The sequence below is a fragment of the Pongo abelii genome, chromosome 11 (genome assembly GCF_028885655.2).
Source record: "Pongo abelii isolate AG06213 chromosome 11, NHGRI_mPonAbe1-v2.0_pri, whole genome shotgun sequence".
NCBI lineage: Eukaryota > Metazoa > Chordata > Mammalia > Primates > Hominidae > Pongo > Pongo abelii.
This window is the reverse complement of record NC_071996.2, coordinates 142,941,939-142,959,962: the sequence shown is the minus strand read 5'-3', so window position 1 is coordinate 142,959,962 and position 18,024 is coordinate 142,941,939. Positions and strand designations below refer to the sequence as shown.

Here is an 18,024-nt window from a genome sequence, read left to right as displayed (position 1 = left end):
CGCCCTGGAAGCAATGAGGGAAGGTAGGGAAGGTGGCTCCTCACCTTGGGAGGCACTGCCTGAGCCAAGGCTTTGCTGAGCGAGTCTCTGCTCTGGCATGGGGAAGGCCACTCGTGCTGGCCTGGGGCCCGTAGGAGAGTCTGGAGGTTCCAGGACCTCACACACATCCTCTGAAATGTTCCTCTCCTGCATCTAGGATCCCACTCTTTCCCCACCAAGGACCCTACCCTTGACTTTAACACCAGAAGCTTGCTGGAGTATGAACTCAGCCTCCATCACTTTGTAATCCAAGCTTGGGCCTGATTTTCAGCACAGTTTGCTCTCCAACTGCAGAAGCTATTAAAACTAAGAATTAAAAAATTAGCCAAGCACGGTGGTGTGCGCCTGTAGTCCCAGCTATTTGGGAGGGTGATGAAGAGGGAGGATCATTTGAGCCCAAGAGTTCAAGGCTGCAGTGAGCCATGATTGGGCCATTGTACTTCAGCCTGGGTGCCAGAATGAGATTATGTCTCAGAAAAACAAAACAAAACAAAACCCAAAAAACAAATAGTCTGCCATCAGTCCAATGATCATTCCTCAGGAGGCCACCTGCCATTTCTTTGTGGCTGCTTTTAGGAAAGCTTTCTTTGCATTGGCATTGGACAGTGTTGCTACCATAGGTCCAGTGTATCATTATGTTACTTACCATCCTCAGGGCTTGCAGGACTTCCTGAGCCTGAGGATCCTCCTCCTTCCGTAATGCTAAGAACTTCTCAGCCATTATCTTGCTCCTCCTCCATTGTCTCCTTCTGGAACGCCTTGTTCTAGATCAGGTACCCAAGAGGCTGAGGGTGAGGTAAGGGCTCCTGCACAAATGCTTTCTCGAGGATTACTCGCAGGAGGACCCTGCCAGGAAGTGAAGGGAGGATGGCAGGGCAGGGAGTAGGGCCAGAGGAAGGACAGTGCACAGCAGGAGTGGGGGGAAGTTAGGAAAGGTTGTGATTTAGGCTCAAGCCAGCCAAGGCTCAGCCTGAGCCCATCCGGAGCTCAGCAGCATGACTTGCTGCACAGGGAGCTGGGCTTCCTATCCCTAGGGGTCAGACACTGGCCATCTGGGAGCGGAGAAAGATAACCTCCCAAGCATTTCCAGGTGAGGTGACTCCCCTTTGACCAACAACAGCTCTCTGGAGAAGGACACAGCTGTAAGCCATTCGCAGGCCACACTTCCAGGTAACGGAGATCTGTCCCAAGCACCCACACGGTCACCACTCTCCTAGTGAAAAAGAAATGCTTCCATGTCTTTTATCCTGTGGTCTGCATTTGGATAAACTCCTTGGATCCATTTAACAAGTTGCTAATAAGGTTTTCTAAGATGTTTTTTATTTTCCCCACCGAATTTTTAATTTTAATGACAATTCTCATGTCCAGATGTTTTACTTGGTTCCTTGAAAAATTCCACTCTTCTTTTTCTTAGTGTCTTATTCTTTGGTTCATAGTCAATGTAACTTCCTTGACTCCTTTAGCAATTTCTAACATTTATTTTTAAGCTCTCTTATAATCCCAGTACCTTGGCTGGAGGCATCATCCTGTTCTTCATCTGCTGACTCTTGCACATGGTGAATTGTTTCCTTTGGGTTTTATACACTTATATAACATTTTACATATTTATATAAAACCTTCACGTCCTGTCATTTTCAGTTGTGAGCTCATTTTGCGTAAGGCTCTATTCCTGGGAATCCTGTGTAACCTAGGTTGAGGGTGTTACCCTCATTGACACTGTTTGCTTCTGCCAGAAGTTCTGAGAGTATCCTACACCTGGACTACTTTTCATGTTACTTTTGGGGCCTGAGAGTTCCTGGATTGTGCAGGTAGCATGTATCAAACCCAAGTGAGGGTAGGCCCTGCTACAAATTTGCAAGAAGCCCTTTCCCCACCCAGAACCAAGGTGGAAACAGATGCTCTTCCTCATTGTCTCTGTGTTCCACTGGGCAGATTTTTTTCTAGTCTGTCCTTTCACTAAGGATATAGAATTCAAACCTCAGCCCCTGAGTTAGAGGTATCAGGAAGGGCTTTTTCCTAAGGCATCAGTTTAGGAGATTTCTCGTCTTTACGGAGTTCCCTTACTTGCTTGTATATACTTAGCCATGTGTTCTTCAAAACGCAGCCTTTTAGGCGGCACTCCTAGGTCCTTTGTAATGAGAATGTTTCCAGGTAAGCGAGTCAGCCCCCTTGCCAGGATCCTGAGCTTTGCCCTCTCCCCTACCGCTGAAATCTTAAGCTGAAAATAATAATGTCTTTCCACAAGTCTCTGGGCTACAGCTACTCAGCCCGGGCACTGAGCTCACTGGAACCTCCAGGTCCTTACCCCTGCCCTTTTCCCATCCAACTCTGCCCTTTTGCCCTTCCTGTCCTCTGTGGCCTGGACCTCGCAGTGAATCATGCCCACCACCATAGCTAGTACCCCTAGGGCTTTGCTCCTTTGTCCTTCAGCCCTACCACCAACCTTGCATCTATCCAACAATACAAGAATTTTGCAGCTGGCCTTCTCAGTGCTACCAGAAAAGATAAATGAACCTGGTGCCATTACAAACACTGCATTTGACTGGGTGGGCCCTCAGCACCACTCAGCAATGCTTTTTTTTTTTTTTTTTTTTGAGACCAAGTCTCGCTCTGTCGCCCAGGCTGGAGTGCAGTGGTGCAATCTCGGCTCAGTACAAGCTCCGCCTCCCGGGTTCACGCCATTCTTCTGCCTCAGCTTCCTGAGTAGCTGGGACTACAGGCAACCGCCACCACACCTGGCTAATTTTTTGTATTTTTAGTAGAGACGGGGTTTCACTGTGTTAGCCAGGATGGTCTCAATCTCCTGACCTCATGATCCGCCCACCTCGGCCTCCCAAAGTGCTGGGATTACAGGCATGAGCCACAGCACCTGGCTAGCAATGCTTTCTAATAGCCTGCTCAGCTCTTTTCAATACCCTGCCAATGCCACTCCAGCAGCGCCTGGCTCATAGCAAGCACATCACGTGTTGATTATTGTTGTCATCACCCTATCTTTACTCCTGGGTCGCAGCTCAGGACCATGTCTATTATAAACATAAGGCTGCCATCCTCAGCCTCCTGCCCTCACCTGTAGACTCATCTCTGCCCATTCTCACTCCCTCCCATTTCCTTCAGAGGCCCCCTCCTGTTTGAGGATCTTCCTGCTTGGGGTTTTCAGAGCCCGTCTGAGACCTGAGCACGAGGGTCCTGACCCGGTCTCCTGTTCCAGGGGACCCGTGCTATCGAAAGAGGCTATCTGGCCCCTCCAGGGTATCTTTCTCTCTAGCTGAGCAGTCGCTGCAGCCATGGTGGGTGTTGCTCGGGGACCCATGCTCCAGGTGACGGGGGCCCAGGATTCCACATTAAGATGACCCGAAGCCATTTCCAAACAGGCACGGAGCTATTCTCAGGACCATGGCCCAACGGCAGACTGTGGCACAGGGCTGCCACCCTCAGGTCTGCGGGGAGGCCAAGGGGTGGCTGTCTAGGAGTGTGGGTAGAGCTTGAATCAGACTGGGCGTGGAAGACAGGCTCCTTGAAGTGTGAGACGAGGCCAGTGGCAAAAGGAGAAAGGAAGAAGGCAGAGGCTTGCTGCAGCTCCCTCTGAGGTAGAATCCTGAGGCCCCTGAGGATTTTAAATTCCAGACAGTTACAGCGGGACGAGCGTGGCAGGAGGAGGATGGGTACTTTCCTTGTCACAGTCTATTGGCTGAATTTGCCCTTTTATTTATAGTATTTAGACACGAGATGTGTGAGCCTCCGCCTGACGCTTGCCACGTGCCACACACGCTCGGGACGGGCCTGGCACTCCCACGGCATATCTCCACATTCCTCTCTGGGACTGTCTCAGGGGCACTTCCCCCACGCCTCCGCCCTGGCCACAGACCTACCAGGGTCTCCTGTACTAAGAGGAAAATACAGACAGTCCCGACTCAGGAGGGTCTGACTTGGCCTGTTGCAGTTTTGACCTAATTTACAGTGTTCAATGAATGACGTGAGGTGCTCAACCCTTTATTACAAAACAGGCTTGTGTAAGATGATTTTGTCCCACTATAGGCTAATGCATGGGTTCTGAACCCACTGGAGGCAGGCGAGGCTGAGCCATGACGCTTGGCAGGTTAAGTGTATTCAAAACATTTTCCACTTAGGATGGACTTATGGGGATGCTGCCTGCGGGAAGTGGAGGAGCCACACATAAAACTTTTTGCCTTGGGTCTCCCACACCGGCTCCTCGGACGCTCCTCACTTCATGTTTGCTTGGTGACCGTGGTAACTACCCAGCCGATGCCTCTGAGCCTTCCAGCGTCTGTAGCACCTCCTGGAACAGGAGGAGACCTGGCCTCTGGCCTTGCCTCAGCGCCCTTTCTAGTAGCTGGGGCTCCCTCTCATCCCAGCCACGCTTCTGTGGCCAGTGCTCCCTGGGCCCTGCAGACGCGCCCTGGTAGCTCCTCCCCTTGGCCTGTGGTGCTTCTCTTGTCTCCTTTCCCAGAGCTTCTCTGATACTCAGAGTGCGGTGTTCTGGGGGCTCTCTCAGAACTCCTGCTTGCCCAGCCTGGAAGCATGGGGGGCCTTACTTAACCCCTGTGGGGCAGCGCTTGACCACTGGTGTTTGGGAGCTGATGGAAAAATGCTTCCTCCTCCCCAAAGATGAACAGTCTGGCCAACTGCACATCACAGCCCTGGACTGGCTGTCCTTCCTTTCCTGTCCTATCTCCAGCCCCCAGGTCTGTCACACCTGCCTCCTGGGGCATCCTCCCAAACCCCTGGCCTCCTCCCAAACCCCTGCTGCACCTGTGTCCTTGTATCAGGCTCTGATTTTGGACCTGAGCTAAGACAGTTGGCACTTAAATTCCTCAAATAGCAATCACGTGCAAACTTACTTCCCTGAACAGCAAAGGCCTCATCCGGAGGACTTTTTCCCAGTCCCCTAGCCTCCTGCCTCTCAGCTCTCGGCCTCTTCTCTCTTCTCTTCCTGGACTCCACTGCTCCTGCCATTTCTAGCCACTCCCTACCTGGCCTCACCCCCTCTGGTGACTTCAGCTCCTCCTTACGTGCTAATAACCCCAATATTTTACCTCAAAAAACATAAACTAAAGCAAAAATCTCAAGCCAACTTTGGTAGCTTTTGACTGGGTCTGCTTGGTCAAGGTCATTTCCATTGAATCAATCACCCAAGGCTGAAAGCTGGGCAAGGGGAGCCAGGGGAGTGTCCATCACCAGCAATTTTGTTGGTCTCTTGCTACTTATTTCAATGACCTGGTTGAGTCATCCCTACCTGGAGCGGGTCTTGGGATAAAGCGTTGGAGGGCAGAGGGTCTGCTGAAAGACGTGGATGAAGCTGGAAGAGTTGAAAGTCTTAGGGCTGTAATTTTCTGTCCTTGTGATAGATGGTTTCCAGCTTCATCCATGTCCCTACAAAGGCATGAACTCATCATTTTTTATGGTTGCATAGTATTCCATGGAGTATATGTGCCACATTTTCTTAATCCAGTCTATCATTAATGGACATTTGAGTTGGTTCCAAGTCTTTGCTATTGTGAATAGTGTGCATCACTCATAGGGGGGAATTGAGCAATGAGAACACTTGGACACAGGCTGGGGAACATCACACATCAGGGCCTGTCGTGGGGTGGGGAGAGGGGAGAGGGATAGCATTACATACCTAATGTAAATGATGAGTTAACGGGTGCAGCACACCAACATGGCACATGTATACATATGTAACAAACCTGCACATTGTGCACATGTACCCTTGAACTTAAAGTATAATAATAATAATAAATAAGAAAGTTTCAGGGCTGTGAGATGAGCCCTGAACCACCCCACCCCTGCTCCCTCCACTGCAGCCCAGGCTGCACCTCCCGCATCTGTCCTACAGCCCCCGGGTCCTGCCCGCTTGACAGAGGCTCTCAGACCTTGCAGTCTCCTGAGTGAACTTCATGTCCTTCTTGAATTTTTTTAAAGAATTATTTTTTACAAAAGTAAAACATGTTCACTGAAGAATTAAGAAAACAAGTTGAGCAAAAGAAAACAAGAATCTCTCATTTTCCACTTAGAAGAGGACACATTTTTCCTCATTTTGTGTCTATAAGTGCTTTCATTTGTAAAAATTACATCACATTGTAATGAGGTCTTCTTGTCTTTCTTTTCCCTTGAAACTATAAAGTGAATTTCTTTCCATGATATAAAACCCCTTATTTTTGGTGATATATGCATACATATTCATCCCAACCAACCATTGTTTCTGTAGACCTTTTAGCTAAATGTTTATCAGCATCCATGTTTGTCTCTTTGAATGAGGTTCTAAAATTGCAATCACTAGGTCAAAGAAGATGCAAATTTTGCAGGTTTTATTTATGAGCGTGGTTAAGTAGCTGTCTGAAAGTTTCTATCAGTTGACACTCAGTTGCTGTATAATAGTGTTTATTTCCACACATTTGCTTTTATCAAACAAAGCATTGCACTTCTCTCATTAGAGAACATCCTGTCATGTTTATGGGCGTTTCTTCTTTTGTATTTGCCTCTCCTTGTCCCTGCCTGCTTTACTTAAAGGGCTGCTCCGCTCTGAAAGCCCTCCTGCCTGTGAAGATCAGCCTCTACGAATCCCACGCAAACGCTTTCCCCACTCACTTACCTTAATTTTATTGTTTCTGAAGCACCAAAAGTCCCCCCTTCCCCTCCAAACTGGGGCAGCCACTGCCTTCAAAATTTTTTTTTCTTCTGAATTAAAATCTTCCTGAGAAAGGCACAGCTCTTAAATTCAATGAGTTTTGATCGGTATGTACCCCTAAGCAATCTACACCCCAGACAGAAAGTGTATTATCTCCATTGCCCAGGAAGGTTCTCGTGTCCTTCCCAGTCCACCCTCCGTAGGCCCCCAATCTGGAGAGAACTGTTCTGATCTTTACCCCATATTTGGCTGAATTTCATATTAACAGTCATACAGTGTAAACCCTTTTGTATCTGACATCTTTCATGATGTTCTTGACGTTCAACCATCTATAACAGTTCATTCTTTTTTATTGCTGAGTAATATTCCCTCGTATTTTGCAGTTGGGGTTTATCCATTTTCCCACTGATTGCACACTAAATTTTAATTACAACATAGCTAAATTCTCAATTATTTCCCTTTATGACTGTTGACGATATTCTTTATATTCCACAACCCTATAGAGATGTCCAGAGTTTTTCCTTAGTACTTTTTTTAAAACTTAAATCTTTACTCCACTTGATGAGTAAAGACTTCAACTTTAATCTCTTCAAATGATTAGCAGGTACCCTACCATACTGCTTTCTCACTGATTTGAAAAGCCACTTTCATTATATTTTAAATCCCTACAGGGGTGGTATTAAAACTAGTCGATAGTTGGTAAGGCACAGGCACTGACCAACCTGCAAAGCTGCCCATTAAGAACAGCTGGAGCACTGATCATACACATGTCGGCTGGGTATCAGCCTGGAGTCAGTACATTTGCTTGGGGCCATTTCTTCACTTTCTATTTTGCATTGATCTGGGCCAATATCACGTTGTTTTCATTTCAGAGCCCAGATAACATGTTTTTATTTTCTGGGAGCACAGTTTCTCCCTCATTACTCTTCTTTTTGACTGCTCTCAAATCTTTATTCTTCCTGATGAACTATTTAACGATTTTCACAATTCCCAGGAAGTTCTGTTGGAACTTAGTGTTACATTTAGGTACTTAAAATGTTCTTTTGCTGAGAATTTTTCATATTTTCTAACACATATAAATTGCTTAGCACAAAGCTCACCACATACTGAATATGCAACAATTATTTAATTATTGATTGAATGTTGTTAGTAATCTGAAAGTTACTGTTATTTGTATATTTTATAATTGGCCAGCTTGCCGATCGTAGCCAGTCTAGGAGTTTTACCAATTTATTGGATCCACCTACCCTAGATTTTAAAATTTGAGTCTTTGGTGCTGGTTTCTTTCAACTGTGAGAACACGGAGATTCCTTTGAGTTTGATTCATTTGCCTCTGTCAAATGCCTGTATGTGAAATCCCAAGTGGATGCTCCCAGGCATTGGGGTTGTCACTCTACCTTTCTCCTTATACACAGTTCACAGGATAGCGTGTTTGCTTTCACTGCACGCTATCGTACTGAATTCCTCTGCACTGGCTGTGCACCGGTCTCCTTCAGACAGCCCCTCTGACACATAATGGCAGACACAGCCAGCCAAGCCAAGTTTCTCTTTTCCAGACATGGGCGAGTGAGGTTCTTGCACCATCCACCCAACGTCTGCGTGGTGCCCCACTGCTGGAATGCTGCTCAGGACTCCTGTGAGGTCTACACGGCGCGCAGCAATGGGGCTACCCATTCCTTCTAATGGATATCTACTTTTTTAAAATTACCTCTGCCAAGCATTAGATCCCAGAGCTCGTTTCACGTGACTTTTTGCTCAGGCACTTCTCTTTGTACATGAAAAACTAACTTCGGTAGACTTACAGGCAGGTTTTAATAATTTCTCGTGATTGTATGTTTTTGATAATCCTGTCAAATGATACTGAATCTTACCTAGATGTTAGCTAGCTACAGACCCTGTTTCATTCTACATGAAAATTAGATAGCGCACCATTTCCATCAGAAGCCAAGTCTCCAAAACCCCCTAATTGCTCTCCTTTTCTTCAGCTGTATCTTGTTTTAAAGTTCTCTAATTCACCATTCCTTTCCTTCAAAGTTCAGCCATCTCAGAGTAAGCATTTCTTGCAATGACCAAAGTTTTCTAATTATTAATGAGATATTTAAGGAAATGTAAAATTGTCATTTTTATTTTGCTAACTGTATTTTTATCCACATAACTACAGTTTCTCCCACCAAGAATCACAGGTCGAGAATGCTGTAAAAATGGATCCTTTCTCAGCTCCTAAAAGGAATGGCCTACAATCGAAGCCAACGCGCATCTCCGCCAGGTCCGCATCCCCGGGCCCACGTCGTCGGGCCCCACGCACCGGCGCGCGCTGTCAAAGGCGCTTCCTCCCTGGAACGCGGGATTCCGGGGACAGTGTGTGCACCCAAGTTGAAAACTTGTCACACTCCTGTTGGGAAGAAACGGAAACATCACCACCAGGAGGGTGGCCACTGAAGACCCCCGCCGACACCTGCTGGCAACCAAAGGCGCTTCCGGGGGTCTACCGGCCGACCTTTAACTCAACACAAGCCTCCCAAGCCCTGCGGCCTTAAAACAACGCCCACCCGGGCGGTGCGCCGTTCCCACCCCCTCCACGCCTGCCTGGCCCCGGACTCGAAACCCTGGCGGCGGGCCGGGCTCCCTCCGCCTGAGCAGGGACGCGGCTAGCGCATCCCACGACCCTCGGCAGCCGTTGCAGGCCTGGCCGACCTACACCCCACACCCCCACCGCCGCGTTCCCGCCGCGGGGCAGGGCGAGGCCCGTGGCGCCTGCGCACTCGGTGACCGGGCCGCCCTGCGCCTCCGTGCGCACGCAGCACCACGTGACCCACTGCCAGTACCCAAGATGGACTCCGCGGCGAGGCCTGGCCGGCTCCCCGCCTTAGCCTGCACTCCATTGTGTGCCCTCTAAGCGCGAATTAGGCTCGCGGACACGCGGTGCTGACCGCTAGGCAGCCATGCGGGCTACCAAGTGGGACTGGACACGGCCGGGGCTCGTGTTTACGGTCACTACTGGCCCCCGGTCCCTGCGCCTCCTCAACCGCGAAGCACCCAGCGGCTGGCGCCTGGAGCGTCTTTTGGTACGCCCCACCCTCTAGAATTGGCAGCTCCAGCAGCCAATGAAGTCCAGGACGCGTGCGGGGAGGCGGGCAGGGGTGGAGCCTCTCTGCCGCTCATAGGGCATCCGGCCCCGCGGTTGGGCAGCCGCTGGGCGAGGGGTGGGACCAGACCGGCTGTGCGCAGGTTTCAGCAGGCCAATGGAAGGCCGGCCAGGCGTCCGGGGCGGGCGGGCGGGAGGCGGGGCCGAGCCGTAATTGACGAGCTCTTCATTAGAAACCAGGCGGGAGGGCGGGGCCCGCAAGGGGAGGTGACGCAAGGCTGCCGCAGCCAATGGGTGGCGAGCCGCCGGCGGGCGGGGCGGGGCCGGGCCGGCTGACGGGCGTGCGGGGTGGCCTATCGCCGTTTGGCTCGACGCTGGAGGGGGGAGAAGCATCATGGTTCAACGTGGGTCAATTTTTTGTGAATGAGGAGGGGAGGTTGTGGGGCTGCCGCCGCGGAGCACCGTCCCCGCCGCCGCCCGAGCCCGAACCCGAGCCCGCGCGTCCGCCCGCGCCGCCGCCGCCGCCGCCGCCGCCGCCGCCGCCGCCCGAGCAGCCTCCCAGCCTGGGCCCCCGGCGGCGCCGCGGCCGCGTCCCGGCTGTCGCCGCCCGAGCCCGAGCCCGCGCGCCGGCGGGTGGCGGCGCAGGCTGAGGAGATGCGGCGCGGAGCGCCGGAGCAGGGCTAGAGCCGGCCGCCGCCGCCCGCCGCGGTAAGCGCAGCCCCGGCCCGGCGCCCGCGGGCCATTGTCCGCCGCCCGCCCCGCGCCCCGCGCAGCCTGCAGGCCTTGGAGCCCGCGGCAGGTGGACGCCGCCGGTCCACACCCGCCCCGCGCGCGGCCGTGGGAGGCGGGGGCCAGCGCTGGCCGCGCGCCGTGGGACCCGCCGGTCCCCAGGGCCGCCCGGCCCCTTCTGGACCTTTCCACTCGCGCCGCGAGGCGGCTTCGCCCGCTGGGGCGGGGGCGCGGGGGTGGGCACGGCAGGCAGCGGCGCCGTCTCCCGGTGCGGGGCCCGCGCCCCCCCGAGCAGGTGGGCTCCGGGCCGCCGGGAGTGAGGGCGGGGGCGGGCGGGCGTCGGGGCCGGCCGGGCGCCGTTTATGTAACTTTGTCAAATGCTGTGAGTTTGCAGAAAAACGTCCCTGCTGGGGTCCGCGGCCCCACGCGTGTCGTCGCCGCTGCGAGCGCCCGGGGGGTCGCGGGAGGGCGGGGGGCTGCCCGGGACCCGCTCGGCTCAGCCCGCAGGGCGCCAGCAGGCCGAGACGGGGCCCGGTCCCGCTCGGGGGTGGGATCCGCGTTTCCCGGCGTTGCGAAAACACACCACGGAATCATAAGCAAATTATCTCGTATTTACATTGAGCGTTGAATTATTTGACACTGTTATAGCAGGAGACCGTGCGTATCAGTTGGAAAGGCCGGGGGTGGAACCCAGTGTACTCATTTAATGCACATCAAAAATTTGTAATAACTTGAGGCAGCTGATATGAGTGTTTTCTTTATTGCATGTTGTAAATTGACCTGCTGTGACACAATTTTCAAATAAAGCGTTGCAGAAATTAAACTTAAGTTATTTTAAAACTAATGACTTTCTTAACTAAATCCTAATTGCATGACTGTAGAGACCTACCTAATTGCTTGCTGAGAGCAGTTCTGCTTGCTCTCCGTGAGGGAGGAAAGGGCCTGTGTAGTCACTTTGCCGCCCCGTTTTTCTCTGTTCAGGCTTTTCTGTTTATTGCCACAAATCACCGAAGCAGTTAAGGCCAGGGAGTAAGCCTGTAAACAGTCCTGGCCCAGCGCCAGCCCAGCAGGACTGGGGGGATACTGGCAGGTTTGCACCTTGACCTGGTTTCACTTTTTCTTTTGTAATATGATCGTGGTTGCCTGGAGTTTTAATTGCTTCTGATAATTCTGTGCAATATTTTCGGGACTGTCCAAAGAAGGCTGGTGGGGTGGTTTCAGGACCCAGCCAGGAAAGGTGGTGGTGGTGGCTGGGGAGAGGGAGGGAGACCGAATTAAGAAAACTCAGCTGCTTGTACACAAATATACACTACAGCAGTTACAAAGCAACAAAAGTTATTGCAGAATTTTGCAGTAACTATGGCAACACAATTACTCTATTATAATTGGAAATGCAAAATGCCACCCAGTTAGAAGTTTCATCAGAATGGAGTTTTGGATATCAAAAATATGTGAAATTTAATTTTTTTTCAGGTAGCTCCTGTGAATTATAAAATCTGTGTTCAATTACCTATTTTTAAGACTGATCGGGCTTTCCCAGATATTCTACTCTCTGGGATCTGTGGCATCTTTCCCCAGAAGAACTCACATTTGTGTGGGAGGGAAGTATTTTCATGCCTTAAAAACACACACCCCAACACATTGTAAGACTTCTATAGCTTTCTGTGTTCTGGGCTTTTATTTTAGAGATCAAATCCCATCCTAAAGAGAGCAGTAATCAATTAGAAAAGAAGCCGGCTGTACTCAGCAGGCAGATGTAACGCTGCCCTCTTTAGGGTTCTTTCTCCTGCAAGGGGAGCTGGCAGCAGGCATTCCCCCCGGGGGAGCCCTGGGCTAAGGGGCGGGGCGGAGGGAAGATGACTGGACTGCACATAGGCCTGTAAGGCCTAGGGACGAAGGACAGATGTGGTCTCGGAGCTCTGCACCAGAGAGAATGTTCTGTGTTTAGCAGCTTCCTAGCCATGCAAAATAAAAATCCCCAAATGCCATATTCTCGGAGGCCTTGGGGGCTGTTGCTGTAGCAAGATGGACAGGACAACCTGGCACGCTGGCCACGTGCGGCTCAGGCAGCCCATCTGGACTCTCTGTGGCCAGAGACCTCGTTGAGAAGAATGCCCTATGGATGTTTACCAGGAGGACTCTAGTGCTGGAAGTTTCCACACATTGTGGGGTTGCTGCAGTTTAATTTCGTTATAACTCTTTCCTTTTAACTACTGCATATTTATGCCCAGTAATCGACTTCCATTCTCCAGCTTCATTGTGAGGTTTCAATGCAGCATGAATGGCTTTGAATTCCAATCCTTTGATGTTGGGGGTGGCACCAAAGGAAAGGCGACTTTATGCTGTCTTAATTGCCAGAGCAGAAGAAACATTTCATCACTCCTGTAGAATTCATCCATACCGTTCTCTATTGAAAACGGCTGGGCTTTCATAGCTCAGAAGCTGCCATGAGTAATATATTAATACCTGATGTAGGGCACGAAGGAGCCGCAGAGGCTGAGAGAACTGCCGTTGCTGAGAGGCAGCGGGGCAACAGGCTGTGGCCCGGCTTTCCCTCCGAGGCTCAGAATTGATGGCTGTAGCTGGGGATGGGGGAAATGAAGGGCAAAGGGGCCCAGTCTCCACCTAAGCTTGGAGCTGTGGAACCGGGACTGAGCCCCTGCCCCGTTGTTTGCAGCCCCCAGTCTGTCCTGGGGTAAGGAGTCAGAAAGGATGGATTTGGAGGGAGTGTTTGTTTTGATCTCAGGTGGTCAGCATATGCCCTGCCGTGTGGTGGGCTCTGGGTTTTTGGCCTTGACGTTAGAGGCGGGTACTGCACCTTCCGGTTCAGGTCAGATGAGGGGTGCCATGTCAAAAGTGATGCTACCTTTGAACAGACCTTAACTCATTCATAAGCATTTCTGTGGGAACAAGTGTCACTAAGGTCAGTAAGTTCTCTTCATACGGTCCGTTTTTTTCTCTTGGGCTTCTGTGAGTGGGAAGAGTGGGACCTGTTTTGGGGTGACACGATGGCTGTGGTGCCTGCAGCATTAAATGGCCTTGTCCCCTTGCTGCAGCCTCGCTGACACACCTCCTACTCACTTCCTAGAAGGAAGGTCGGGGTCCTACATAGATTGCCCCCACCGTGACTTCCTGTATCACTGTCGGGGGATGAGGATGTCTCCTGGAGCAAGGAGATGATGCCACGAGCAGCTGTCACATGCTCCCGTAGCTGACGCCAGATGAGCACCTGCTTGGGGCTCGTGCTGTTTCATGCGCTCACCATGTAGGTGTCAGCACAGCTCTGCAGGTGGGCTCTACCTCTGGAGGAACTGGGGGTAGAATGAAATGGACCATCTGCCACCCCCTGCATCTCCAGTCCCAAAGGCCAGTTCCTCTCCGTGCCTCTGCTTCTGGGCTGGTGGTGACCTTGAAGCTGAAGTTCAGCTTGTCCAGGTGCTTGGGCGAACACAGCCTCTTAGAGAAGGACAATTTGGAATACCTTTCTGGTTCAGTGTCATTAGACTTTCTAGTGCTGTGTTGACTGTTCTTGGAGCTGTTACAGGCATGTTTCATAGGTCTGGGAAGTACTTCTGGCTTTCTCATGCTGTCTTATGTCACGTGTGGGGCTGCAGAACTAGAAGACATCGTGTTCTTCTCCTGCAAAGCCCCCAGGACGCCTGGAGGCAAGTGGGGGTGATGGAAGGGAGCTGATGCTCCAAGTCCACTCCAGCCAGAGCAGCTTTTAGCGTTTGCCGTTCAGTCTGTTGATTATCTTGGAAGATTTTATTGGAAGAAAGCATTTGAGGACGAAGTTAATCTACTCTTTCAATACCAACCCAGAAACCTTAAAGAAAATCTTGACAGATTTAATAGGATAAGAGTTTTTTTAAAAATCTCTTTGGCAAAAGACTCCATCAGCCGGGTTAAGAGACAACAAGAGAAAAAATATATAACACATTATGCCTGTGTAAGCTTAATAGTCAATATATAAAGAGCTTTTACAGACCAATAAGGAGAGCATGAGATCACCATTGCAAGATGAGCAGAGCGTATGAACATTGAATCATTGTGGCTAGTGATGAAAGGTTAGCATTACTAATCAATTCAGTGTGAAGGAGATGCCCTTTATGCCTGTCATATTGGCAAGTTTGATGATACCTGTTGCTGGTGATAATAATAATTTCTATTTTGTAAGGTTTTTGTGAAGTTTAAGTAAGTTAATGTATGGAAATTTCCTTGAATAGGGCCTGGCATGTAGTGAGCATGATATAAATGTTGGCTGTTATTTATTATCATTTGCTCTCTGGAGAGACCAATATGTATTATTGTATAAAATATAATAGGGCTGGGCGAGGTGCCTTATGCCTGTAATCCCAGAACTTTGGGAGGCCAAGGTGAGAGGATCACTTGAGCCCAGGAGTTCAAGACCAGCCTGGGCAACATAGTGAGACCCTCATCTCTACAAAAAATAAAAAAATTAATCAGGCATGGCATCGTGTGCCTGTAGTCCCCATTACTTGGGAGGCTGAGGCAGGGGAATCACATGAGCCTGGAAAGTCAAGGTTGCAGTGAGGTGTGATTGTGCCACTGCACTTCAGCCTGAGTGACACAGCGAGACCCTGTGCTGTCCCCCCAAAAAAAGTTTATATATGTAATGTATAAACATAAAATAGTAATTACTGAATTGCTCTCTAGAAAAGTCTTAAGTGTCAAAATCTTAAATGCCATTCCCCTTGTCCCCACAGTTTTACATTTTGAAATCTATTCTAAGGAAAGAAGATAAGTGTGTAGATATCCAGACGTGTGTGGAGGTTGGGGCTGCATTATTTATAAAAGCAGTACTTGTTAAACCTGCTGGCATTTCTGCACTGTAGCATCCTCCATGTGTGGACAGGCAGAAGAAGTGTGCAGTGTAAGAGGGAAAGGCGGGGTCTGGAGCAGTCCCCAGGCCACTCCTGGTTTTAAGTACACGGGTCTTCTAAGGTAACCATCAGAGGTGAGGAAATGGGGTACACTTTTCTTTTATACATGGTGGTATTGTAGAGATTATTTTGATAAGCATGTATTACTTTTTTACAGTAGTAATTTGAAAACATTTAGATATTTCCATTGGAAAGAAAAGTACTCTTTAAGTCCTTGGCAAGTTGATAAATATGCTTCGCAATAGCAGAATTTAGGGGCATTTGTTTTTCTAACTCACATGTAAGCTCTTCAAGGTGGGGACTGATCCTCCAGGTTTGAGTGGGCTCTGCTACAGCCCATCCTACAAACAGTCTCCCAGGTTTCCACCAGAAGCAGGTTTGTACCTCATTCCCTTGCTTGAAACCCTGGCATGACTTTCCTGTATTCCTAGGATCCTAAAGTCTCGGGGCCCTGGAAGGCCTGCCTGATCCTGGCCTCTGTTTTACCAGCCTCATCTGATAGCACTTGCTGTGTTTGTGGAGTTTCAGCTGCCACCTGCTTTACTTCCTAGCTGTCTCTAAGTCCCCTTTGACCCTGGGGCCTTTGCACACACTGTTCCCCTTCCTTGGAATGGCCTCCCTTTACCTCGCTCTTCTCCAGCCCCTCAGTTCATGCTTATCCTCTCATCCTTTGATCCCCTGTTAAACTTAGCCTAACAGCTTATTTCCTCCTTTCTAACAGCATCCCGTTGTGCAATTTCAGGAACTCATTGTGACCTTAGTTGTTTAATGCCACCTTTTCTACTAGCTGGGGCTCTGTAGGGTTGAGGGGCCCTGAGGGCCTCATGCCTGCTCTGTACCCTGTGCTTGGCAGTGTAGGTGCTCCAAGAATGAAAGAAAATGAATGAGTGAATAAATGAATGAATGGATGAGTAAGTAGCCCAGTGAATGGCACAATGTGGGCCTTGGGTGGGAGAGCTGGGGTGAGGCCCCACCTCTGGCCTGGCCCCTCTGTGGGGTTCTTGCCAGTGCTCCGGAATTGCCTGTTTCCTGACACCCCCTGCCCCCATCTGGGAACTTCTTGGTCCTGATTTTGGAGATTACATGCTCCTAAGGAGATGTCATAAATGCAAGTGGAGGGAATTCTGTGATGCAGAAAGGAATGGGAGGGAGAAGGGCCTTCAACACAGCTGTCGAGTGGCAAATGCGACTTTTGTGCCGAGGCCAAGGCAGGTGTGTGCGGCTTGTTCTCCAGCCACTTCGCCCAGGGCCCCAGCGTGCGAGGAGGCGAGTGGTGCTTTTATGAAGGAGTTTTTCTCTGCTTGTTTTAAATTAGAATTAATGACATTATTTAGTTACTTCTTATTTAGCATCATAGTTTTGATATGATACCTTAATGTGTTTGTGTACATCAACATTTTGGAGTCTGCTCTGTTTAAAAACGTGAGTGTTGGGCTTTGTGAGTTTACTGTTGTTTATGAGGTACTCCGTCAGTGTGAGTCAAGTGCTTTTGCTAGATTGATGTTTAAGCTTGAAACAATAAATCAGTTCTTACGAACTGAGAGTCTGAACCAGCATTCCAAGTGGGAGTGTTGTTCAAGCGGTGACGGAATGGCATTTTCCCTTGGGAACGGCCCGTCATCTGCTTTATGTGTTGCTATTTGCTGGAGCGGTTCTTTTTTAAACTGAGGAAGAGAAGTTTCTGTGGTATCTCCACTGGCCTCCCCGGTGGTGGGGTTGGGGTTGGAGCGGGGGTGGTCCTTGGGGGCCATGTTCCCCAAATATTTCTAATTGATTAGTTATTATTTTGCAAATACTCATTCTACTCCCCAGCTCAAGTACTACGTTTTACATGAGATGAGACTCAGTTGAACACATTCTCTGTGCCAGACGCAGTGGCCGGCCCCATGACCCCAGGCTTGATCAGGAAAACTGGCCTCTGCCCACAAGAGGCTTTGGTGTTGGTAGGGACAGAGGAGAAAAAGGAGCTAGACAGGCAGGTGCACACGGGTCACCATCCTGAGAACCAGGGCTGTGGCTGGAGGGCTTGCTTGGTGGGGAGAGCCGTGGTGCAGGAGCCAGGCCCAGATGAGGAGGAGGAGGAGGAAGAGGAGGGTGGGTGGGTGGGAATGGGGTGTGGTCCTTTTTAGCTGGAGCCAGAGTTTCGGGGCTGCAGTAGGGTGAAAAGGGCATTGTGGCCAGATGGTGGCCTGGTGACTGAGGTCTCTGAGGCCAGAGTGCATGAGCCAGCGATGAGCCGGGCCAACTGGCAGGCTGCCTGGGTGGGGCGGAGGTGTGGTCTGCACAAAGGACTTCCTTGCTTTTTAATGTATGTGTAGTCTTCTTGCATTTAATGGAGAGTTTGCTATTGTTCTTTCTGTTTTGTGCATTGGTGCCTGGCTCCAGCTGGGTGATGGAGCTGATCTCTCCTGTTCTAACTCGGTGGAGGCAGAGGCCCATTCAGATGCATCCCAAGGAGGCCTCCAGGTGGTCCATGGTGCGGCTAGGCCCTCCCTGGGGCACATGCTTGGTGGTGCTGTTGTGGGGACCTCTGCATGAAAAGCAAGGGCAGCTTCCAAAACAAGGGCAAGGTGAAGAAGGTGGCTCACACACTGGGGGTCCCAGCCCCGTGGCTCTGA

The 18,024-nt window shown here is 50.4% G+C and overlaps 1 protein-coding gene and 1 long non-coding RNA gene across 12 annotated transcripts in view; one reads left to right on the top strand and one right to left on the bottom strand.

Annotated features, from left to right (window-relative positions):
- Positions 1–8,791: 8,791 nt before the first annotated feature.
- Positions 8,792–9,732, bottom strand: LOC112132313 (uncharacterized). The gene is made up of 2 exons (XR_002914121.2): positions 9,514–9,732; positions 8,792–9,080 (listed from the first exon to the last, which is right to left on the bottom strand). It is a non-coding gene; the product is annotated as an uncharacterized LOC112132313 (long non-coding RNA).
- Positions 9,621–18,024, top strand: part of HDAC4 (histone deacetylase 4) — a 358,886-nt gene continuing 350,482 nt past the window's right edge. For 6 of the 11 annotated variants that reach the window (XM_054550099.1, XM_054550098.1, XM_054550094.1 and 3 more), the window contains exon 1: positions 10,368–10,481. The gene's annotated coding sequence lies outside the window, so the exon portion shown is untranslated. Of the gene's footprint in view, positions 9,754–10,122; positions 10,798–18,024 lie in introns of those variants that run through there. The other 5 variants (XM_054550096.2, XM_054550092.2, XM_024243466.2 and 2 more) reach the window with 4 other exon arrangements.